At 41.8% G+C, this 27,106-nt stretch overlaps 1 pseudogene; it reads right to left on the bottom strand.

The window, feature by feature from the left end:
- Positions 1-26,424, bottom strand: part of LOC148436190 (uncharacterized) — a 41,317-nt pseudogene extending 14,893 nt beyond the window's left edge.
- Positions 26,425-27,106: the final 682 nt, after the last annotated feature.

The following is a 27,106-nucleotide window of genomic DNA, read 5'->3' as shown; positions in this document are numbered from 1 at the left end:
CAGTATAACTACATATACACTTATATACAGTATAACTACATATACACTTATATACAGTATAACTACATAATATACACTTATGTACAGTATAACTACATAATATACATTTATATACACTAACTACATATACACTTATATACAGTATAACTACATATACACTTATATACAGTATAACTACATAATATACATTTATATACAGTATAACTACATATACACTTGTATACAGTATAACTACATAATATACATTTATATACAGTATAACTACATATACACTTATATACAGTATAACTACATATACACTTATATAGAGTATAACTACATAATATACACTTATATACAGTATAACTACATAATATACATTTATATACACTAACTACATATACACTTATATACAGTATAACTACATATACACTTATATACAGTATAACTACATAATAAACATTTATATACACTATAACTACATCTACACTTATATACAGTATAACTACATAATATACATTTATATACACTATAACTACATATACACTTATATACAGTATAACTACATAATATACATTTATATACAGTATAACTACATATACACTTATATACAGTATAACTATATAAACACTTATATACAGTATAACTACATAATATACATTTATATACACTAACTACATATACACTTATATACAGTATAACTACATATACACTTATATACAGTATAAGTACATAATATACATTTATATACACTATAACTACATATACACTTATATACAGTATAAGTACATAATATACATTTATATACACTATAACTACATATACACTTATATACAGTATAACTACATAATATACATTTCTATACACTAACTACATATACACTTATATACAGTATAACTACATAATATACATTTATATACACTATAACTACATATACACTTATATACAGTATAACTACATAATATACATTTATATACAGTATAACTACATATACATTTATGTACAATATAACTACATATACATTTATATACAGTATAACTACATATACATTTATGTACAGTATAACTACATATACATTTATATACAGTATAACTACATATAAATTTATGTACAGTATAACTACATATACATTTATATACAATATATCTACATATACACTTATATACAGTATAACTACATATACATTTATATACAGTATAACTACATATACACTTCTATACAGTATAACTACATATACATTTCTATACAGTATAACTACATATACACTTATATACAATATAACTACATATACACTTATATACAGTATAACTACATATACACTTATATACAGTATAACTACATAATATACATTTATATACACTAACTACATATACACTTATATACAGTATAACTACATAATATACATTTATATACACTATAACTACATATACACTTATATACAGTATAACTACATAATATACATTTATATACAGTATAACTACATATACACTTATGTACAATATAACTTCATATACATTTATATACAGTATAACTACATATACATTTATGTACAATATAACTACATATACACTTATATACAGTATAACTACATAATATACATTTATATACAGTATAACTACATATACACTTATGTACAATATAACTTCATATACATTTATATACAGTATAACTACATATACATTTATGTACAATATAACTACATATACACTTATATACAGTATAACTACATAATATACATTTATATACAATATAACTACATATACACTTATATACAGTATAACTACATATACATTTATATAAAGTATAACTACATATACACTTATATACAGTATAACTACATATACATTTCTATACAGTATAACTACATATACATTAATATACAGTATAACTACATAATATACATTTCTATACAGTATAACTACATATACACTTATATACAGTATAACTACATATACACTTATATACAGTATAACTACATAATATACATTTATATACAGTATAAATACTAGGGATGTGCAGGCTCGGATAGGTTCGAGTTTGCACGTGGAGTTCGGATTTTTCCCTCCAAAAAAACGGAACTCAGAACGAGGCAAAACGTCATCTTACATGGACGAACATCATCATTCCTGGTCTTTTGTCCAGGAATGATGATGTTCGTCCATGTAAGATGACGTTTTGCCTCGTTCTGAGTTCCGTTTTTTTGGAGGGAAAAATCCGAACTCCACGTGCAAACTCGAACCTATCCGAGCCTGCACATCCCTAATTTATACACAGAGTGAGCGTACCCTCTGATCGTCCTAGGGTGTGACATGCATTTATACACAGAGTGAGCGTACCCTCTGGCCGTCCTAGGGTGTGACATGCGTTTATACACAGAGTGAGCGTACCCTCTGATCGTCCTAGGGTGTGACATGTATTTATACAGAGTGAGCGTACCCTCTGACCATCCTAGGGTGTGACATGTATTTATACACAGTGTGAGCGTTCCCTCTGACCGTCCTAGGGTGTGACATGTACTTAGACAGAGAGTGCGCGTACCCTCTGACCGTCCTAGGGTGTGACATGCATTTATACACAGAGTGAGCGTACCCTCTGATCGTCCTAGGGTGTGACATGCATTTATACACAGAGTGAGCGTACCCTCTGACCGTCCTAGGGTGTGACATGTATTTATACACAGTGTGAGCGTACCCTCTGACCGCCCTAGGGTGTGACATGTATTTAGACAGAGAGTGCGCGTACCCTCTGATCGCCCTAGGGTGTGAATAAGTTTATAGGGCATCTGCTTTTATGAAATAGATAGAGGTGAACTCTGTTGAATCAGCGCAGGGATCTCCTAAATCACCGACCCAATGAGAGTACACAAAGAAATAACAGGAAGTGTAGAATGTAGATTAGAGAATGAAAGTATGAATAAAGGGAAATAATGGCACAATCGTGCAGTGGTGTGTGCTGCTGCTCCCTATGTACTATAATCGTGCAGTGGTGTGTGCTGCTCCCTATGTACTATAATCGTGCAGTGGTGTGTGCTGCTGCTCCCTATGTACTATAATCGTGCAGTGGTGTGTGCTGCTGCCCCCTATGTACTATAATCGTGCAGTGGTGTGTGCTGCTGCTCCCTATGTACTATAATCGTGCAGTGGTGTGTGCTGCTGCTCCCTATGTACTATAATCGTGCAGTGGTGTGTGCTGCTGCTCCCTATGTACTATAATCGTGCAGTGGTGTGTGCTGCTGCTCCCTATGTACTATAATCGTGCAGTGGTGTGTGCTGCTGCTCCCTATGTACTATAATCGTGCAGTGGTGTGTGCTGCTGCTCCCTATGTACTATAATCGTGCAGTGGTGTGTGCTGCTCCCTATGTACTATAATCGTGCAGTGGTGTGTGTGCTGCTCCCTATGTACTATAATCGTGCAGTGGTGTGTGCTGCTGCTCCCTATGTACTATAATCGTGCTGTGGGGTGTGCTGCTGCTCCCTATGTACTATAATCGTGCAGTGGTGTGTGCTGCTGCTCCCTATGTACTATAATCGTGCAGTGGTGTGTGCTGCTCCCTATGTACTATAATCGTGCAGTGGTGTGTGCTGCTGCTCTCTATGTACTATAATCGTGCAGTGGTGTGTGCTGCTGCTCCCTATGTACTATAATCGTGCAGTGGTGTGTGCTGCTGCTCCCTATGTACTATAATCGTGCAGTGGTGTGTGCTGCTGCTCCCTATGTACTATAATCGTGCAGTGGTGTGTGCTGCTGCTCCCTATGTACTATAATCGTGCAGTGGTGTGTGCTGCTGCTCCCTATGTACTATAATCGTGCAGTGGTGTGTGCTGCTGCTCCCTATGTACTATAATCGTGCAGTGGTGTGTGCTGCTGCTCCCTATGTACTATAATCATGCAGTGGGGTGTGCTGCTGCTCCCTATGTACTATAATCGTGCAGTGGTGTGTGCTGCTGCCCCCTATGTACTATAAAGCAGTGACGGGAATGTGAGTGTTACACCGCTGAGAGGGGCATTTAGAAGAGATAAGATATAGGTCGGGTGGATCGCTAAATGGGGCAGAGAAGGACATTGCAGGGTCACAGCTCACACCCATGCCAGCAAAACACCTACCTGAAGGCGATACCTGAGCAGGTTGCCGGGAACACAGGTCTGTAGCCCAGCGGTGGTGAAGTGGAGAGCAGGTAAGAGAAAATAAAATTATTGCTGCTGCCTGGTACGGGACACCCTGCTCGTACACAGCCAGTGTCCACTGAGTCACAGACGGACGTTTCGCTGAACCGCTTCCTCAGTGTGTATCAGGAGGTCTGTCCTGACTGTCATTCTTATCTGCAGGATGGACCAATCAGGAATCCAAGGAGATCAGTAAGATATGTTACATGAGCCCTGATTGGGGGAGAACCTCTTGATCTATAAAGGAGTCTAATAGGATATGTAAATGAGGGGTGTGTGCAGTCAGCACACAGCTGTTATAGTTCACCATTCACTGTAACCTATAGTAATCACATATAGAAAGTTACTGTTATTGCCATGAATGGGTAAATAATATTAGGTCTGGATAGCGTCACAGGGGAAGGTGATAAATACTATGTATTATAGATTTACACTAAACCTTATTGGTTGATAATCCCTCTTTAGCACTCACTACTTCTTACCCCCAAAATATAACTAAATATACATTTATATACAGTTTATCAAAATATAGTGATAGCATCTACTAATGGTACAATATGTATTACCGTCCATCAATACCGGCAATAAATCACTGCAAATAGATGGTTCCACAGAATATACTGTGGTATAGGTTAGTAGTACAGGTAATAGGTATGTCTGCTAAACAATATCAGCCTATAGCCACAAAAACAATTTATGGAACAAATTGGAGCGGATCAATAGATGGTACTGACAACTATGTAGAAAGGTTGGTCTAATGTATCAAAATATCAGATAATAGTTATGTTGGTCGCTATACAAAAAATAGTTATTGGCTATATATAAAGAAAAATAGCTTCAGCCAAAAATATGGTAGTGTGTAGAGGTGTCGCCAAACAATGTTTTCATTTTTTTTTTTTTAAATAACGCTACCCCAATTACAGACATATCATGGAGGCAGCTGCTGCTCTCTGTGTGACATGCATTTATACAGAGGATTGGTCTAGTCAAGAGGACATAACAAGTATCTGTAAATCTCTATCACAATATTCCATGAAAATCAGTGGTAAAAAGGAATAATTGGTGGAACAATGATTTGATGACTCGGTGAGACACATTGATGAATGGTGAGACACATTGATGAATGGTGAGACACACTGATGAATGGTGAGACACACTGATGAATGGTGAGACACATTGATGAATGGTGAGACACATTGATGACTCGGTGAGACACACTGATGAATGGTGAGAAACATTGATGAATGGTGAGACACACTGATGACTCGGTGAGACACATTGATGAATGGTGAGACACACTGATGAATGGTGAGACACACTGAAGAATGGTGAGACACATTGATGACTCGGTGAGACACATTGATGACTCGGTGAGACACACTGATGAATGGTGAGACACACTGATGACTGGTGAGACACACTGATGAATGGTGAGACACACTGATGAATGGTGAGACACACTGATGAATGGTGAGACACATTGATGAATGGTGAGACACATTGATGACTCGGTGAGACACACTGATGAATGGTGAGAAACATTGATGAATGGTGAGACACACTGATGACTCGGTGAGACACATTGATGAATGGTGAGACACACTGATGAATGGTGAGACACACTGAAGAATGGTGAGACACATTGATGACTCGGTGAGACACACTGATGAATGGTGAGAAACATTGATGAATGGTGAGACACACTGATGACTCGGTGAGACACATTGATGAATGGTGAGACACACTGATGAATGGTGAGACACACTGAAGAATGGTGAGACACATTGATGACTCGGTGAGACACATTGATGACTTGGTGAGACACACTGATGAATGGTGAGACACACTGATGAAAGGTGAGACACACTGATGAACGGTGAGACACACTGGTGAACGGTGAGACACACTGTTGACTCGGTGAGACACATTGATGAACGGTTAGACACACTGATGAACGGTGAGACACACTGATGACTCGGTGAGACACATTGATGAACGGTGAGACACACTGATGAACGGTGAGACACACTGATGAACGGTGAGACACACTGGTGAATGGTGAGACACACTGATGACTCGGTGACACACACTGATGAACGGTGAGACACACTGATGAACGGTGAGACACACTGATGAACGGTGAGACACACTGATGAACGGTGAGACACACTGATGAATGGTGAGACACACTGATGACTCGGTGAGACACATTGATGAATGGTGACATTACTGGGAAAAGAGGGACCATAAGTGAAAAATAAAAAGGAGGAAAGTGTTGTCTGCACACCCTCAGGGGGATAAGTGAGTGTGAAAATCTCATATCAAAATAAAGTTGTTGTGTAAGTGTAACATTATTATGTACAATAATTACATCTATAAATACGATGTATGTGTGAAAATGTAGGAACAATGTTATAATGTGTATATATATATATATATATATATATGTACATATCCATATAACAGTACATACATAGGTTTATATATATATATATATATATATATATATAAAAACCTAAGTATGATGCCTATGGTGTTGTGACAATGAATGGTGTATACCCTTAATATGAGAAAAAAATATATATACTGAAAAATCCAGACAGTGTACGGAGTGAGTCGTGTATAAGTGGTGACTCGATAGAGGGATAAAAGATTTATGTCTATGGTCCTAAAGGGATAGTGGGTAAGGATAGTAATATCTAAGCCATCAGAGAGATTATACTGCCCCCCTAACCTTTTATAGCTCCCTATCTAACTCTCTTCTTATAGTAAACACCTATCACATCTTCTCTGTCTTCAATTTGACATCCTAACCCTAGGCCAACTTTCCAGTGAGGTTGGATCATACAGCCCACCAAGAACATCTGCAATCGGACTGGACCAATTTGCAATATATAGCACCTATCCTTGTGTATCAACACCTATTTCCCTATAGATTGTAAGCTTGCGAGCAGGGCCCTCTTACCCTTATATATGTCTTTTATGTATGTATATATGTATGTATGTCTGTCTTTTATGTATGTATGTATTTTACAACCCAGTATAATGTTAATTCAAATTGTAAAGCGCGATGGAATTTGTTGCGCTATATAAGAAACTGTTAATAATAATTATACAGTAATATATCTCTCAAGGCAGTTGCCAAATATTGATATTCTAATACTGTTACGATGCTCTAGCAATTGCTAGGACCGAGATGGAGGAATTGGAGGTACGAGGCACATCCAAGAACAGTCACAAGCAGAATATTAAAATCATGGCAGTTTACTTTATAAATGATATGGTGGACCTGGAGGGCCAGTACAAACACATGTCAATGGTGCAGTAAGGAGCTGATACCATAGGACAGTCAATAGAATATACTGTAGACTTACAGTCCAAACTAAAGTTGTTGAATGGCCAGGAGGCCTAGTTGACAGTGATACTTGAAACATTGTATAGAAGCAGGATTGCTGGAGGGCCTAGTAGACAGCGATGCTTGAAACGTGTAGAAGCAGGATTGCTGTATAGCCTGGAGGGCCTAGTAGACAGCGATGCTTGAAAAGAGGTATAGAAGCAAGATTGCTGGAGGGCCTAGTAGACAGTGATGCTTGAGATGTGGTGTTAAAGAAGGATTTCTGGAGGGCCTAGTAGGAAGCGATGCTTGAAACGTGGTATAGAAGCAGGATTGCTGGAGGGCCTAGTAGACAGCGATGCTTGAAACGTAGTGTTGAAGCAGGATTGCTGTATGGCCTAGAGGGCCTAGTAGACAGCGATGCTTGAAACGTGGTGTAGAAGCACGATTGCTGTATGGCCAGGAGGCCTAGTAGAAAGCGATGCTTGCAATGTGCTATAGAAGCAGGATTGCTGTATGGCCTGGAGGGCCTAGTAGACAGCGATGCTTGAAACATGGTATAGTAGCAGGATTGCTGTATGGCCTGGAGGGCCTAGTAGACAGCGATGCTTGAAACGTGGTATAGTAGCAGGATTGCTGTATGGCCTGGAGGGCCTAGTAGACAGCGATGCTTGGAACGTGGTATAGAAGCAGGATTGCTGTATGGCCTGGAGGGAATAGTAGACAGCGATGCTTGGAACGTGGTATAGAAGCAGGATAGCTGTATGGCCTGGAGGGCCTAGTAGACAGCGATGCTTGGAACGTGGTATAGAAGCAGGAAAGCTGTATGGCCTGGAGGGCCCTGTAGACAGCGATGCTTGAACTCGGGGTACTTTGGTCACTTAGAAGCCGGTGAGCAGAGTACACACTGCATGTACTGATTATAACTGGAAGTCTGGATGCACAGAAAGCAAGTTGCATAACCAAAAGTTCCACATGAAAACTCTATAGCCGACAGGGCGGCGACAGTCCAGGAAGTTCAAATAGGATCAGCTGCCAATCAGGCAGCACTAGGTGGAGACATGTGAAGCCCTCTGATGTCTGGATCTCCTAGCAACCGGCAACCAAGAAACATGGACTTGTACCAGGCAGCCACGGAGATAACTGGCTATTAACGCCAGATGGAGACCAGTGAAACACCTGATCCTTTTCCCCAGAGGTCCCCACAGCGGCAGTGACTACAGAAGACCGTGGAATCAGGGGTCATTTAGTTGCTCCTGCGGATTGCAGCCTGATTGCTACCAGCAGGGAGCCAGGGACTAAATTTGAGAGGCACATAGTCGCGCCAGGTAACGCTGTCAAGAGCAGGGCAGATCCAGCCAGAGTGACTGCTCCAAAACCCGGAGGATCCTTGCAAGTCACTGTGAGTACCAGAGGGGCTATTAGCTCCACTTCTCCCTATACCTCTATGCAGTGAAATGGGGTAGTCTAAAATAACAAATAGAGGGACTCTGGCAGATGCTTCCACCACTGAAGTGGTGCCTAAACCTATCTCACCAACCTCTAATTCAGGGGATTCATTGGGTGATGATGCACCCTTAACGGTGGACTCCATGAAGCTTCTCCTGGCTTCCTTCAAATTGGACATTTCTCAGAATGTAAAGCAGCACTGCAGTCCTGTCAGCAGTCAGTGGACATGTTAGGAGATCGGACAGATCATTTAGAAAATAAATTAGAAGTAGTTACAGTAAATCACACAATGATCTTATAACGTTACATGAGCAGCGCCAAACAGAGGTCACCACTCTGAGAGATAAAGTCGGGCATATGGAAGATAGATCCCGACGTAACAATTTCAAAATACGAGGTATTCCCCAGTCAGTATCATATACAGATCTCAAGGAATATGTCACAAATCTGTTTATGAAACTACTTCCTACTGTGTCCATTACTGATTTTCTGATAGACCACATCCACCGCATACCTAAACCAAGAAGTGCCCCGGAAAGCTCACCCAGAGACACTCTTATGCGAATGCATTACTTTCACATAAATTAAGATGTCCTGCGAGCTGCTAGACCCTCGGAAACTTCCGTGTCTATTCTGGGTAATCTTCAACCCTTTGGAGATCTATCTGCTCCTACACTAGCCAAACACAGATCATTCTATCTTGTTACAAGGGCTCTTCAGAAGGAGAATATCGGTGGGACTTTCCTACTAAACTGCTGATAGTCAAAACGGTTCCACCACAGTTGTTTTATCACCAGATGATGGTATCCAACTTCTGGTTTCTTAAACTCCAGAGGACATTTCAGCAAAATTATCCAAAAGCCCACGGATTGAACGTGATTGGTCTTAAACAAAGACGCCGTGTTCCGAGCACATAATGCCGGCTCTTGCTATAATAAGCTAAGTGGACATTATACAAAGTATTTGTACGATTCAATTGTTGCTCATCTTGTAAGCAACACAGTTCTTGTTAATCTGATACCAATACCTATATAGTAAATTAAGATAATGCCGGATCAGTTTGTAAATTTCCTCTTTTATCTTTATTCTATTCCATAATTGGTAATTATATGTTGACATATAGTTTAACTTTGTTGTACTTTGGAGTGGTGGGGGGTGGCTGCTACCCCCTACCTTTCTCATTTGTACCGCCTTAGGAGGTGGTCCTTTCTAGCTCCTATATGGTGCTATTCTGTTTTTTCCCCCTATATGTTTTTTTCTTTTTTATGTTTCTGTTTTTTCTCCTGCTATTATTATACATCTGTGTTCCCTATTTTGCTTTTTTTTTTTTTTTTTTAAATGGTACAAAATATGCAGATCTAGTACAACTTACTGTAGTCTATGGGTCACTACATCGTTATTTCAACATGACACAATGGTTCATTTACTGTCCTTAAATGTTAAAGGGCTGAACTCTCCCAACAAGAGGCGACTGGCCCTTCACTTTTTCCACAAACATAAGGCACACATAGTGGCGGTTCAGGAAACCCACTTCATTAGTTCAGCCCCTCCGAAATTCTTTAATTCTTATTACCCCCAATCTTATATGTCAAATGGTCCGCAAAAAAAAGCTGGAGTGGCCATACTATGATCACCTCCTGTCAATTTACGTTAGATGAACAAATTACAGACCCAAATGGCCTGTACCTTATTTTAATAGGGAAATTAGAAAATCGAGTGGTTACAATAGCTACGGTATATGCCCCAAATGCTAAACAAACTTTATTCTGTAGGACATTCTGCTCCATCCTCCAAAAATGCTGCAAGGGTTCAGTTATACTGGTCGGGGACTTTAACATGGTGCTAGACCCAACACTAGATAAATCTACACCCACTAGTAAATTACATCCCCAACAGGTCAAGCATCATTCTAAAGCGTTTAATAGAATATTATTAGAATACGATGTTTGGAGGGTGAAGAATCCTACGGCCAGGGATTATACATTTTACTCACATGTACATCACTCCTATTCGAGGATAGACCTAGCACTGTCAGATAAATGGACCTTACGGGAAATTAGAAAGGCTACCATTTTACCTGTAGCGTGGTCAGTCCACTCGGCTCTTGTTTTACACTGGGATGTGGATTCTCACAAGACCACCCCCTAGAACGTTGCATCTAGGTGACCATTTGTTGACTAATTCAGAGGCTAGACAAAATATTCTTAATTCTCTTACAACATATTTGGACACCAATAAACCAGAGGACACCTCATTATTTAACCATTGGTGCACACTAAAGGCGGTGGTGAGAGTTACAGCAATCCAATCGGCAGCAAGACTTAGGGAAGAAGCTATTAAAACCCAGGCAGACTCAGAAGTAAAACTAGCTGATCTAGATGCTAGACATAAAAATTCCCCCCTTAACAATAAAATCTATCGCTAACTTCTTAAAGCTAGGGAAGACTGGAATGTGTTGGCTTTGGGAGAGGTTCATAGGACTATATTTAAATTGAAACAGAGATATTATGTTCATGGAGACAGCAGGAAGAATGCTAGCTCAGAAGTTAAGAGGCAAAATGGCTAGGGAACAGATTCGGGCGATCTTTAATTCAAGGGGAGCTAAGGTCACTGATCCTAATGATACAGCGCGGTGGTTCTCAAACTCGATAAAAAACAGTATTAAATGTTTGCAATCCACGCCACACCCAGCAGCTGATGACCTGTATGATCTTCACCAATCACAAATATATGTGTATAATAAAAAAGTGGTAAAAAGCGCTTAGGTTAAGGTGCGGGTGCAAATATGTCCAGTTTGTCCCATAAATATGAAAATAAATAACGATACAGCAATCTTATGCTTCAATAGTCACTCTTTTGTAGTCCAATAATGGCCTGTGCTCCAATAACGATTCCTCTTCAAAGCTTAAAACAACCTGGTCTCTCCACTTGGTCCTTACACCATACCCCTCAATATCAGAAGGCCATAAAATACAAGAGTAGGGAAAGTATATAGTGTAAAACCATTAAACATTTATTAAAACAAGTATAAAATAAAAAGTGGTCGCGTACCATCAGGGACCTTTACATGAAAGGCACAGTTTGTAAACATATAATTAGCCTTAAATAAGAGATATAGATGTAAATTCTCTTTATTATTCGTAGCAGGGTATTATATCACATTTAAGGGGATCTTGATTCATGATTTACCCTATTATGTACTAATATGTGTTACATGTTTAATGTTTGTCCGAACTTATTTTAAACAGTGATAATAAATGTTAAGATTTACCTACTTTCAAATTACAAAACAAGTAATGCCCCCAAACAAGAGTCTGCTTTCTTTCTCTTTTGCTATGTTTGTGTATAAAGCGTTAGGAGAACTTGCAGATAAACAGGAACCCTGGACGTTGGGCTACAAGCTTAGATGTTTTGATGGAAATATAAAGGGACCTATCCATTACCAGATCTTTCTGAAAGACAAAAGATTTATCTATTGAAAATTCCTTGGGCTGCTGTGACAGATATCTGACATGTACATGACAGTTTTTGCAAATGATGAACGATATTGCATGACATCATTCTGAGAGTGGATTTTTTTTATGTTTCTATTCATTTTCATAAAAAAATCGTTCGTCGTTCACCGCGACAGATATTTCTAATATCTGTCAGCGATAAACGATAATTGACCAACATGTTGGAGAGGCAAAAGACCCAATTTGTCGGCCGCGGGAGCGTGCATTTTTATCGATCAGAGCCTATCCATTAGTAGATAAATTTAACGACTGAACGATAAATCGTTCGTTGTTCAAATTTATCTGCTTGGATAAGCCCCTTAAACATTATTATAGTGTCTTTTGCTTGATAATTCATTTGCAGTGGTGGTGACAATAGTTGTCTTTCCGTTTTGTATAATTTATGCAGTGCTCACACAATAAATGCCTTATTTTTTTCAAGAAAATACCATTAATTTCCTTATTTCTCCTAAAAAGAAAAACAATTTCCTCAAAATAGGCAAAAAAAAGTTTTTATTGAAGAAAGTGAATTTTTTAATTTTATTTTTTCTAACCACTGTCAAGAAATTGTTTTTTGGTTCATTATTCCACCATTCCAAAACAGCAAAAAGCTCAATTCTACCCCATAAGGTTTCAAAATAAAATATTATATTAATGGCACACATCCCAATTATCGGCAGATGGATAGCCTAAAACGGTATAATACTGTGTGACTGGAGTGTTACTACAACCCTGTTTTGTATCAGCTCATAGAAATGCTTTTCTCCTGTGTGACAGCTGATGTCTAACAAGATCTGATTTCTGTGTAAAACATTTCCCACACTCAGAACATGGAAAAGGCCTCTCACCTGTGTGACTTCTCTGATGTCTAACAAGATATGATTTCTGCGTAAAACATTTCCCACACTCAGAACATGGAAATGGTTTCTCACCTGTGTGACTTCTCTGATGTGTAACAAGCTGTGATTTCCGATTAAAAGATTTCCCACACTGAGAGCATGGAAATGGTTTCTCACCTGTGTGAATTCTCTGATGTTTAAGAAGATCTGATTTCTGCATAAAACATTTCCCACACTCAGGGCATGGAAATGGCCTCTCACCTGTGTGATGTCTCTCATGAATAACAAGAGCTGCTTTTTGTATAAAACAGTTTCCACACTCAGAACATGGAAATGGGCTCTCACCTGTGTGGCTTCTCTGATGCGTAACAAGATGTGATTTTTGTGTAAAACATTTCCCACACTCAGAACAAGGAAATGGGCTCTCACACGTGTGACTTCTCTGATGCATAACAAGATCTGATTTCTGCGTAAAACATTTCCCACACTCAGAGCATGGAAATGGCCTCTCACCTGTGTGATGTCTCTCATGAATAACAAGATTGGATTTATATGTAAAACATTTCCCACACTCAGAGCATAGAAATGGGTTCTCACCTGTGTGCCTACTCAGATGTCTAACAAGATGTGATTTTTGTGTAAAACATTTCTCACACTCAGAGCATGAAAATGGTTTCTCATCTGTGTGACATCTCTGATGTGTAATAATTTGATTCATATGGAAAACCTTTCCCACACTCAGGACATGAAAGTGGCTTTGCAAATATATTAGCTGGCTGATGGGCAATAAGCTTTGTTCTCTTTGTAGAACATGTGGCATCTATATTATTGGGAAATATATTATCTACTCTGAGAACTGTAATAGATGTACCAATATCTGAGTTATCAGGGGAACATGACATATCAGAAGAGTGGGATGACATATCTGTACTGTGGAGAACTGGAGAATCTTGTCTGATGTCATCTTTTATTTCAGAATCTGGAGATATAATTAGATGGTCCTGCAATATATTCCATCTGTTACAGCCATCTGTTGGGAATATAATAAATATACGGTTTTAACAAAATAAGGTTAATTAAAAAAACCCTCACATTTAAGATGTATAAAGGTGAATAAAATAATTCTGCCTCCAGATGTGCAATATCCATGAGATGTAATTAAAGAAGAGCTGTAACTGCAAATGCTTACCGCGCTTGTATACTAGTGCATGTTCTCTGCACATTTATAGCAGAATTAGATTTCTTTCTCGGTGAGACTCACGGGATCGTAAAGCCGGGAGCAGGTTTTATTAGTGTTGCATTAATGCAGTAACTGTATGTAAGTGATTGTTAAAGTGAGAAAATTTGTATTGATAATATTATGTTGATTTTAACATGTTGTATTATATTGTGTTATTGTAGGTAGAGGTTTTATATCCTCTAAATAAATGCGCTAATAACTTATTACATATAATATCTTGTACTAATGAAAGTCCCTTTTGTTAGGGCATACCCAGGGATCCACAAACTTCTAGAGTCTGGCCAGAGAGGTCTTCACCTATAGCAACCACCTTTCCCATAGAGATTTATATTCGCACAGGTACTTGGATGTCCTCAGGTCTTATACTTAAGATAGAAGAACCTTATGATGGAAACTAGGTGGCAGCAGAGAGTAAGCTGAAGTGGAAAACAGGGAGCAATTAAACCAGAGCCAGGTGACCAGTGCTGAAAACCAGGAAACAGAAGCTGAGATCAGGGTCAGCAAACAGGCAGAGAATGAACCACGTACTCAGCTGGAAGGTCAGGAAATCAGGACAGGAGGCAGGTCAGGAGCCAGGGACAGGGTGCAGGAAGGTCCGGATGTTTAGGAACAAGCAGGAGGCACACAAAGGCAGGAACAGGTGCAGGGGAGTCAGGATTCCAGTAACAGACAGGAGGTTTCAGGGAGCAGGTCAGCACCCAGGGCAGACAGGATACTATAACTAAGAAGTTATGTCCTCACTGCCTCTTACCCAAGCAGACACCCAATCAGCATGCCCGCTGGGACAAGCCCCCAAAGCTGTGTAAACGTGCTGCAGCTGCCAGGCAATAGCTGGGACAAGAAGGCAGGGCAGCTGATGTGATGACATCATGCAGGGTCCTGGTAGCCAAGCAACGGCCAGTACAAGGTGGGGCTGTGTGAGATGAGGCTATGAGTTCGGAGGATATATGATGAATATACAGTACTGTGCTAAAGTTTTAGGCAGGTGTGATAAAAATGCTGCAAAGTAAGAATGATTTCACAAATATAAGTGTTATTAGTTTATGTTTTATCAATTAACAAAATGCAAAGTGAATGAACAGAAGAGAAATCTAAATCTAATGAATATTTGGTGTGACCACCCTTTGCCTTCAAAACTGCATCAATTCTTCTAGGTACACTTGCACACAGTTTTTGAAGGAACTCGGCAGGGAGGTTGTTACAAACATCTTGGAGAACTACCTACAGATCTTCTGGATGTAGGCTTGCTCAAATCCTTCGGTCTCCTCGTGTAATCCCAGACAGACTGGATGATGGTGAGATCAGGGCTCTGTGGGGGCCATATCATCACTTCCAGGACTCCTTGTTCTTCTTTACTCTGAAGATAGTTCTTAATGACATTGGCTATATTTTTGGGCTCGTTGTCCTGCTGAATATATTTGGAGCCAATCAAACGCCTCCCTGATGGTATTACATGATGGATAAGTACTTGCCTGTATTTCTTGGCATTGAGGACTCCATTAATCCTGACCAAAACCCCAACTCCATTTGCTGAAATGCAGCCCCAAATTTGCAAGGAACCCCCACCATGCTTCACTGTTGCCTGCAGACACTCATTATTGTACCACTTTCCAGCCCTGCAACAATCTGCCTTCTGTTACAGCCACATATTTGAAATTTTTACTCACCAGTCCAGGGCACCTGCTGCCATTTTCGGCACCCCAGTTCCTATGTTTTCCTGCATAGTCGAGTCACTTGGCCTTGTTTACACGTGGAAGGTATGGCTTTTTGTCCACAATTCTTCCATTTAGACCACTTCTGGACAGATTTCTCCGAACTCATAGATGTAGCTAGGTACCACTGGTTTCTGCGAGTTCTGAGCTGATGGCACTGCTGGACATCTTCCGATTTTGAAAGGAAGTAAGGATGATGTGTCTTTCATCTGATGCACAAAGTTTTCTCAGCAGACCACTGCGTCTACGGTCAACGTTGCCCGTTTCTTTGTGCTTCTTCAAAAGAGCTTGAATAACACATCTTGAAACCCCAGTCTGCTTTGAAATCTCTGCCTGGGAGAGACCATGCTGATGCAGTATACCCACCTTGCGTTTTGTTGCTGTGCCCAGTCTTGCCATGGTGTATGACCTGTGACATGAAACAGTCTTCCACAACCTCACCTTTGTAGCAGAGTGTGGCAGTTCCTCACCCAGTTTTAAGCCTCCTACACTGTTTCTGTTAATTAATTACTTTGTTTCAACCTACATATAAAAAAGATGTTCATTATCACCTGCTTGGTATGATTGGTTAATCATACACTTGACTATAATCCTACAAAATCCCTGATTTTGTGCAAGTGTACCTAGAAGAACTGATGCTGTTTTAAAGGCAAAGGGTGGTCACACTATAGGGTAAATTTACTAAAGTGAGAGTTTTTAGAAGTGAGTTGTAAAAGTGATGTTGCCCGTAGCAACCAGATTCTACTTAACATTTAACTAGCACCTTCTAGAAGAAAATAGCTAGTTTCTGATTGGTTGCTATGGGCAACATCTCTTTTAAAACTCACTTCTAAAAACTCTCACTTTAGTAAATGTACCCCTAAATATTGATTTTATTTAGATTTCGCTACTGTTCATTCACTTTGCATTTTATACATTTTATTAATTGATAAAAAGAAACTAATAACATTTCTATTTCTGAAAGCTTTCTTACTTTGCAGCATTATTTCCACACCTGCCTAAAACTTTTGCACAGTATTCTATATGGAGTTTCTCCCAAAACTACAAACACACGTTCTCACTAGGACACTCTGTAAAATACAAATAAAGCACAAACAGCTATTACCAACAATGACCAAGGATCTAGGCATTCGGATGCATCATTTGAACTTTCCAATCAGATCTTGTGAATTGTGATTACCATGTTTTTGCACCTGTTATATTGACTGTATTATAATTTCTCTATAACGTGTATCATTATAATCCTGTGTTTCTACGCTCTAACTATTGGGGTGTACAGCATTCTTCAAAACAGCTTAAGATGGCATTAGCCAGTTTGGAACTGGCAGCGGCTGCATGATCTCAGACAGTCTTGTCTGTGTTACACTCACACTGCACACACACACACGAGTATAATAGGGGCTGATGGCTCCTGATGTATGAGATACATCAGAGAGTGTGGGGAGGAGACTGGTCAGATCTCTGGGCTGGTAACACACAGTGACATGATGTGAGGGGGAGAGCAGGAGTATAATAGGGGCTAATGGCTCCTGATGTATGAGATACACCAGAGAGTGTGGGGAGGAGACTGGACAGATCTCTGGGCTGGTAACACACAGTGACATGATGTGAGGGGGAGAGCAGGAGTATAATAGGGGCTAATGGCTCCTGATGTATGAGATACACCAGAGAGTGTGGGGAGGAGACTGGTCAGGTCTCTGGGCTAGTAACACACAGTGACATGATGTGAGGAGGAGAGCAGGAATATAATAGGGGCTGATGGCTCCTGATGTATGAGATACACCAGAGAGTGTGGGGAGGACACTGGTCAGTTCTCTGGGCTGGTAACACACAGTGACATGATGTGAGGAGGAGAGCAGGAGTATAATATGGGCTGATGGCTCCTGATGTATGAGATACACCAGAGAGTGTGGGAAGGAGACTGGTCAGGTCTCTGGACTGGTAACACACAGTGACATGATGTGTGGGGGAGAGCAAGAGAATAATAGGGGCTGAAGAGAGTGTAGAAAAAGATTATTGTATGGCTGAATCATTAACATAGAAGTATATTTTTGGACTGGGGAAGGAAAGGCATACAAAAAATGGGAGTACATACAAACTCTACACATATAAGACACTGGTTAAAATGGAGAAAATATTTGACACTCTTCTGTAATAAGTGTTTATTACTCACCTGTGCTGATATCTGTGGGGATTTCCTCCTCCTTACACTGCTGATCACCCATCGTATACATCTCTTCTATTTCCTCTGTATCTTTTGCCATTATATCAGTCACGTCTTTTCTTCTCTCTCTGTATCTTCTGCCTTCATATCAGTCACATACGTCTCTTCTCCATCTATATCTATATCTTCTGCCTTCATATCAGTCACATACATCTCTTCTTCTCCCTTTATATCTTCTGCCTTCATATCAGCCACACAAGTCTCTTCTTCTCCCTCTATATCTTCTGCCTTCATATCAGTCACATACGTCTCTTCTTCTCCCTCTATATCTTCTGCCTTCATATCAGTCACATACGTCTCTTCTTCTCCCTCTATATCTTCTGCCTTCATATCAGTCACATACATCTCTTCTTCTCCCTCTGTATCCTCTGCCTTCATATCAGTCACATACGTCTCTTCTTCTCCCTCCATATCCTCTGCCTTATTATCACTCATATTTTCACTCCAAATAACCCGCAAAATAATAAAATTACACGTTAGTAAATTCTTTTCCATTAATTGAGATTATCTAGTAGAATATTAGTGTAATATAATGATAATATGAAATACTGGATCTCTGTACTTGCATTACAAATACTTCTCTCTCAGGGCCTAATTCAGCACGGATCGCAAGTACTAAAGCGCACGCAGACGGTCGATGTTCACGTTCTGCACATGCGTATGCATCACAATGCGCATGCGCAAACTCCTCACTGCGATCGGGAAAGTGATCGCAGCGAGTTCTTAGACCTGTGGAAGAGTGATTGACAAAGTACCGTGGGGGTGGTAGGTGAAATGCATGCTAGCCAGTGCGTTTGAACGCTATTACAGGGGCGTGCATAAATTAGCTGTTGCGATGGCATACGCAGCCTGAGGTCTCACTGCATACAGGAAGTTTAACAATATCTGAGTAAGGTCTATCCTTGTACGGGAGACTCAGATGTTACCGATATTTTTGCAGACTTTACGGATGAGAGTAAAGGGAAGTTGGCATCTTTATATCGTGCTCCGGCGTCATTCTCATCGCATTTGCATAATTTCGCAGCTGAATCACATTTCCATTAGCGATCAGTGCTGAACTTGGTCCATAATGCGGCTCCTCCTCCCATGTCAGAATGTGTTACCGATGCTTTGTGTAAACTGTACCAATTGGGCACTATGAGAAGCTGGTGAGAAAGCTGCTGGCTGAGAGGAAGTGTAACCAGGGCAACACTAGTCTCCAGCATTATGGAAGTTCATCTGTGCATGTGCAAGGACCATTCTCCTGGGGCCACTTACCTACGGCTCAGGCAATTTGTCACAGTATCCTCCTTGCCCGAGACATGGAACTCTGAAAGAGATCGTAGGGTTTCTTCTGCCCAAGGTTATAGTTTTTCTACTTCCAACATCGCAGTTTTGCTTCTGGTGCCTCCTTGGTGATGTATGATGGACACCCCAGGTATCTTCTCTATAAATCCTTCTGAGAACTTTCCCAGTAACTATGGATGAAATTGCTGAACTACATCCCATACAGCTCTCATTTCTAGTACATTTACATGAAGTCTCCTTTCTGTGACCAAGTCTTTTGTGTTACCATATTAGTTACATGAGCTGGAATCTATCATCAGTGTTGACCATGGATCTGAGAGTGACATACTCAGTGTCTTCAGTCCAGGGTCTTGTCATCAGATTAGAGATCTCCTGGTAGGTGATGACAGGCTGTCTGTGAAACTAGGGAGTAACCAATCCCAGCTGGAGACTGTGCAGGTGCCATCTAGCCCAAGTGACTATTCCCGATAACAAGAGAACATTCCCGATAATTGCAGCACTCTCCTCATTGGTGACCAGTGATGAATCCGTACATCATACGCTAAGTGCTGTTGTGTGAGACACCTTTCCTCTGACAGAGTTACTGTGTACTCTATGGTATTTGTGCTCCTAGACACTGAATTTGCTGTGAGGGAACAAGCTGTCTTTCTATCCTGACCACAATCCGGTCATGTTTCTGCAATAAGGTCATCACCTGTATTTTCTTAGTGTCTGTCACATGTTCTGATTCTCCTACAACCAGGATGATGTATAGATGTGGCCACATCTAGGCCCCCAGATCGCTTATCTCTGCACCAGCATTTCTGTAAAGGTTCATAGAGAAGTTGCCAGGACAAAAGGAAGCCCGGTGATCTGGTAATGTCGTCCCTGATCCAGCACCAGCACTTCCTGTGCTACACTACAACATAAGAGGAAGCGTTCTGCAGGTCTATGGGTGTGAGGAAATCCTCCTAGCTAATAGCGGAGAGGATCAAATTCACTCTTCCCATGCAAAATGGTCTGATCCTGATGTCCTCCTATAAGGAAAAACCTTTGCTCTTCTTTCCTGAAGGAACTGGGACAATTGTGGCTGTTCTTAGTAAAGGTTGTAGGAGGTTCTGTAGATCATCTAGTTCCATTAATTCTGAAGGATTCTTAGTTTGTATGAAAAGAGTTATTTCTGGATTCTGGACACTGTGGGGACTGGAGATACACTGGGGGCTGGAGGGACACTGTGGGGACTGGATATACACTGTGGGCTGAAGGGACACTGTGGGGACTAGAGATACACTGGGGACTGGAGGGACACTGTGGGCTGGAGGGACACTGAGGGGACTAGAGACACACTGAGGAAACTAGATTACAATAAATGAACCTGCGCTTAACTCCTAATTGGTATGGTTAGCTGCGGACAGAAGGAGAGATTCCCACTCTCCTAATTCTCATCTGAATAAATACAATAGAGTCTGCGCTCAACCAGGTGGTGTTGGATGATAATAGACATAGGAACGCACAGATTTCACCTTAAAGAAGACAAAGAAGACCGGGTAAGTTGTTGGACCGGAGGGCTCGGGATGCTGCCCTTCCAGAGTGTTGTACCCACTACGACAGTGTTCTCCAGGACATTTACAAGCGGACATTTTGATTCAGTATTTTCTATTTTTATTTTTTGTTTTGCCCCCTTCCTTTCCTCATCACCAGCTTCAGCCCCATCATATCCTTATTTCCTTCCCACATCACCAGGAAGCATTGTGTCTTCCTTATCAATCATCCCTCTGCCCCGCATTTTATGGCACAATAAATCCTTTACACATCACTCCTGCCCACGAGCATTATTTAATTCTCATTACCTTACTATTTTTTTCATCCAACACCTACAGGTTGAGCGCAGATTCTATTGTATTTATTCACACTGAGGAAACTAACTAGTTGTCAGGATCCGGCCTGGGATCGGCCTTTACTCACTGCTGGACTGGTGTCTTTAGGCTCCGAGGTGTTCAGACGTCAGTAGCAGTGGTGGGTTATGGCTGAGGATTCTCCCTGGGGTCCGGTAGGACCTCCATGCATGCGTCCAGGCTCCTGTGTTTGCAGGCATGGGCACAGCCATGTTGGTTCATCTCACCTGACCAGTTTCCTCCAATGACAGCCTTGCTAGTCTCCCAGCTGATCTTGTGATCCAATGTGCTGCTGCCTGAGGGTATTTAGGACCAACTCCTACAACAAGAAGTTGCCTGAACAATGATGTCATTTTACAGTGTTTGCTGATGCTACTTCATTCCAGGTCTGTCCTTGTGTTACTTCTGTGATTACCAGTGCCGACTCTTATGATCCAGTATGTTCAGAATATCTCTCCTGTGCTTGCAGCAATTACCTAATCATTGTGTTCCAGTGTGTTCAGAATAGCTCTCTTGTGTTGCAGCAATTACCAAAGCATTGTGCTCCAGTGTGTTCAGAATCTCTCTCCTGTGCTTGCAGCAATTACCTAATCATTGTGCTCCAGTGTGTTCAGAATCTCTCTCCTGTGCTTGCAGCAATTACCAAATCATTGTGCTCAGTGTGTTCAGAATCTCTCTCCTGTGCTTGCAGCAATTACCTAATCATTGTGCTCCAGTGTGTTCAGAATATCTCTCCTGTGCTTGCAGCAATTACCAAATCATTGTGATCAGTGTGTTCAAAATCTCTCTCCTGTGCTTGCAGCAATTATCTAATAATTGTGCTACAGTGTGTTCAGAATATCTCTCCTGTGCTTGGAGCAATTACCTAATCATTGTGCTCAGTGTGTTCAGAATCTCTCCTGTGCTTGCTGCAATTACCTAATCATTGTGATCAGTGTGTTTTGAATCTCTCTCCTGTGCTTGGAGCAATTACCTAATCATTGTGCTCCAGTGTGTTCAGAACTCTCTCCTGTGTTGCAGCAATTACCTAATCAATGTGCTCCAGTGTGTTCAGAATCTCTCTCCTGTGCTTGCAGCAATAACCTAATCAATGTGCTCCAGTGTGTTCAGAACTCTCTCCTGTGTTGCAGCAATTACCTAATCAATGTGCTCCAGTGTGTTCAGAATCTCTATCCTGTGCTTGCAGCAATTACCTAATCATTGTGAAACAGTATGTTCAGAATATCTCTCCTGTGCTTGCAGCAATTACCTAATCATTGTGCTCCAGTGTGTTCAGAATCTCTCTCCTGTGTTGCAGCAATTACCTAATCATTGTGCTCCAGTGTGTTCAGAATCTCTCTCCTGTGCTTGCAGCAATTACCTAATCACTGTGCTCCAGTGTGTTCAGAATATCTCTCCTGTGCTTGCAGCAATTACCTAATCATTGTGCTCAGTGTGTTCATTATATCTCTCATGTGCTTGCAGCAATTACCTAATCATTGTGCTCCAGTGTGTTCAGAATATCTCTCCTGTGCTTGCAGCAATTACCTAATCATTGTGCTACAGTGTATTCAGAAGATCTCTCCTGTGCTTGCAGCAATTACCTAATCATTGTGCTACAGTGTGTTCAGAATATATCTCCTGTGCTTGGAGCAATTGCCATTCCCTGGTGCTAAAGTGCATCCAGCCATAGTACCACAGTCACTACAGTGTTCAGTCTGTACCGCTGTCACTACAGCATCCGGTCTCAATACCGCTGTCTCTACAGCATTCAATCCTCAGTGCTATTGTACCTCACACGCACCAGTCCTCAGTGCCTTATTACTACCTGGGTCCTCCGATGTATATATTAGAAGCTACACTAGGGTGTAGCTTAATCCTTGTGAGAAGTATCCTTTAGGGCCAGGGTAGCAAGATTCTCAATTCCCGTGAGTGCCAGTTACCTGACCAAAGGACCGCGACCAGCCAGTTGGGCGCAGCTAAACCCATAGCCCGCTAGGAGGGGTCACTGGTGAACACCTCCTGGCTGGTTAGACTCTGCACCTTTGGTCAGGTCTCGCCAACTGGTACTCGCGGATGAGGAGATCTTGCGTACAGGCCCCACGTTTCAGATTTCCCCTTCAGTCCTGAACCTCAGCTTGCACCCCACAGTAGGGGATTCCATACAGCCGGTCGTGACAGTTTGCTCAGGCCCAGAAGATGCAAGCCGCCAGATTGGAGGACAAGGCAGTGGTTCTCGAGTTGCTTTCTCGAGTGGAGGCTCATGAGACATTTCTGCGGGTTGTGAGGCAACACCTGAAAGAATTTTCGGAGATATTTAAAGAAAATTTTTTGCTCCTTCTGTATCATCTCCAGCTATTTTTCAAGTACCACCGACAAAACCTCCTGTGTCTGGTTCTTCCGAGTCTCGTTTTTCATCCTCTCCTACGGCCAGGGAAAGTTTTCAGTCTTCAAGCCTATCTTTCGAGCATTCCTTCCTACATCATCTGCTATTTCTAGTGATCATAACCTCTTCCTAAGCTTTTCTCAAGTTTTGGGACAACTCAAGTCTCCTCCCCAAGATACTCCAAATTATTTCTAAGTCCTCTGGTGTTACCCCTGAGGTTTCCGACATCATCGTCAGGGAGGCTGGAGTAAGACATTGTAGCTTCCTATGCCCTAAGCTTTCGGAAGTCAAACGTCAGTGCCGCCGGGAACTACATCTGCCTGTATTGTGGTTATGATGACCATTTCATTAGAGACTGTGCTCTTTGTCCTTCAAAAGATGGGGACAAGGGTGTGTTCCTCGAAGACGGCACTTCCAGTTCTACCCAGTCTCCACTGGTGATCTCTACTAATTCAGTTTCGAACAAAAAAGGAACACTTTCCAAGCAAAAAGAAGCTTATAACTGGGGCACGGCTACAAGATGCTTCTTCCCTAGGGAAGTTAGGGGGAATAGGTCATCCTCCCAAAGTCAGAGAAACAATTCATATTAATTCTATTGGTCACGATGCGGACATTATCTGTGACATAGGAGGTCTCCAGCCAGTTGTTCTTGAGGAGTTATTTAGTAAACCAGTCTTAAACTCTTTAGTTTCAAGTCTTGTACCCCAGGTGGGGGTTATGAGTGGCTCACCCCAGGGGGTGGTCTTAGGTCCTATGTCTCGAGACAAGGCTTCAAGGTCCACATCCAAAGAAGGGAATTCAAGCGACATACTACAAGGAGGGGTTTTGAGTTTTGCTTCCCAGAAGGAAGATTCAAGTGTTACACCTCCAGAGGGGGTTGCAGATTTCATACCCCAGGAAGGGATTCCCGGTGTTGTACCCCAGGAAGGGTTTTCTAGTAATACATCCCATTAAGGGGAATTTTAAGTTTTGTACCCCAAGAGAGCCGTTCGGGTTTTTCACCCCAGGAGGAAGTCTCTGGTCTTGCGTCCCAAGAGAGGGGTTCATGTTCCATACCCCAAGAGGAAATGACAAGTCAACTTCCCCAGGAAGGGTTTTTTTAGTCCCATACCTCAGCAGGGGGTTTCAACTCCTGCACCCCAGCAGGGGGCCATCATTTCAAATCTCACGCCCCAAGAGAGGGTTTCAAGTTTTGTTCCCCAGGAGGGGTTTTAGAGTATTATATCCCAGGAGGGGTCTTCTGGTGTTATACCCCATTTGGGGTTTTCAAATTTCATACCCCAAGAGGGGGTTTTGAGTCACTCACCCGAGGGAGTCTCTGATCTTGCATCCCGAGAGGGGGGTTTCATGTTCTATACCCCAAGAGGTAAAGTCAAGTCAGTTTCCCCAGGAGGGGGTTTTAGGTCCCATACTCCAACAGGGAGTGTCAAGTCCTGTACTTCAGGAGGGGGCCTTGAGTCTCTTGCCCCAAGAGGGGGGTTCAAGTCTCTCGCCCCAAGTTTCTGCAAGTTCTGCACCTCAGCAGGGGGTCTCAAGTCTCATGACACAGGAGGGGGTTTCAAATCTCGTACCTCAAGATGGGGGTTTTAGTCTCTCGGCCCAAGGGGGGTATTTAAGTTCCGCACCCCAGCAGGGGGTCTCACATCTCGTGCCCCAGCAGGGGGTTTCAAGTCTCACACCCCAGGAGGGGGTTTCTAGTTTTGTACCCCAGCAAGGGTCCTCAAGTGTTACACCCCAGGAGGGAGTCTCAAGTCTCACATCTCAAGGGGTAGTTTCATGTTCTGTACCCCAGGTGAAAATATCACGTCCACTTCCCCTGGAAGGGGTTCCTAGTCTCAAGTCTCACATCCCAAAAAGGGGTTTCGAGTTCCGTACCCCAGAAGGTCTCAAATCTCATACACCAAGAGAGGGTCTTCGGTTCCTCACTCAAGAAGGAGTCTTTTAGTGTTTTGTCCGAGTCAATTGTTTCTGCACCCCTTCAGTTGGGAAGATTACTAGATGATGTTACCACCACACTGTAGGTGTCACTCAGGATCCATCCGGTGTCTCTACGCCCATTTGCTTTGATGGAAATATATTGCAGTATTATGCTTTGGTGAAACATTTCCTCGCTATTATAAAATCCTCTCCATCCTTTGGAGTCAAGCCTACAAATGTAGTAGTTTTTTATTTCATCTTTCCGAGGTGAAGCTTGGGACTGGGTTGAACCTATTTATGATCCGAAAGTCACCTCTCCAGTCAACACCCAGACACATCCCCTGGTGTTACTGTATAATGTCCCATTCCCAGCAGTCACCTCTCCAGTCATCACCCAGATACATCCCCTGTTGTTACTGTATAATGTCCCATTCCTAGCAGTCACCTCTCCAGCCATCACCCAGATACATCCCCTGGTGTTACTGTATAATGTCCCATTCCCAGCAGTCACCTCTCCAGTCAGCAGCTGAATGATCTTGTTGGTGAGTTCCAGGATCTTCTGGTCATTCTGTCTCTCATGTATCAGTGAGTGAGGTGGAGGCACCGTGATGGGGCTCTGGGTCCTGCTCAGTCCTCCTAACACACGGGGACGGCTGCTGAGTGTCTCACACTCACCTGATGTCTTATTTACTACTGTGTAATCCTGCATATTGGGTGAGACAGCAATAAAAGGGTAAAATTATACTCATGGTGCCGTTTATTGAGGTGTCATCAGTGCATAATATGCAAGAAGGGTCATTCTTACAAATAAAACCTCTATCCTATCTGTAACTGTATACTATATTTAGGAAAGTAGACAGAATGTAGCACATCTCCTGCCATCTTCCTTTCAGTGATAGAAAAGAAACAAAAACAAAGGGCCTGATTCAGACCCACTCGCGAGCGGCTGTCCGCTCGCAAGTGGGTCGATGGTGTGCACTGAGCATGCGCACGACGGAGGGAGCTCCGTCGTGCGCATGCGCGAGACGCGACGAGCGAAGGACTTTCCTTCGCTCGTTGTGTCTGATCAAAGGGGGCGTGCTGTCGATGTTGATTGACAGCACGCCCCCTTTGGTGGGCGTGCCGGGGGCGTGCCTCCCAGACGGGGGCGTTCCCAAGGGAGCACCTACCGTCAGAAGCCGGCCCACTGACATAATTAATGATGTCAGTGGGAGTGATTTTGGCTCT

This window comes from Taudactylus pleione, unplaced genomic scaffold, assembly GCF_031769625.1.
Source record: "Taudactylus pleione unplaced genomic scaffold, aTauple2 ptg001919l, whole genome shotgun sequence".
Classification (NCBI taxonomy): Eukaryota; Metazoa; Chordata; class Amphibia; order Anura; family Myobatrachidae; genus Taudactylus; species Taudactylus pleione.
The sequence above is the reverse complement of the archived record's forward strand: the minus strand, read 5'-3'. Positions and strand labels throughout refer to the sequence as shown.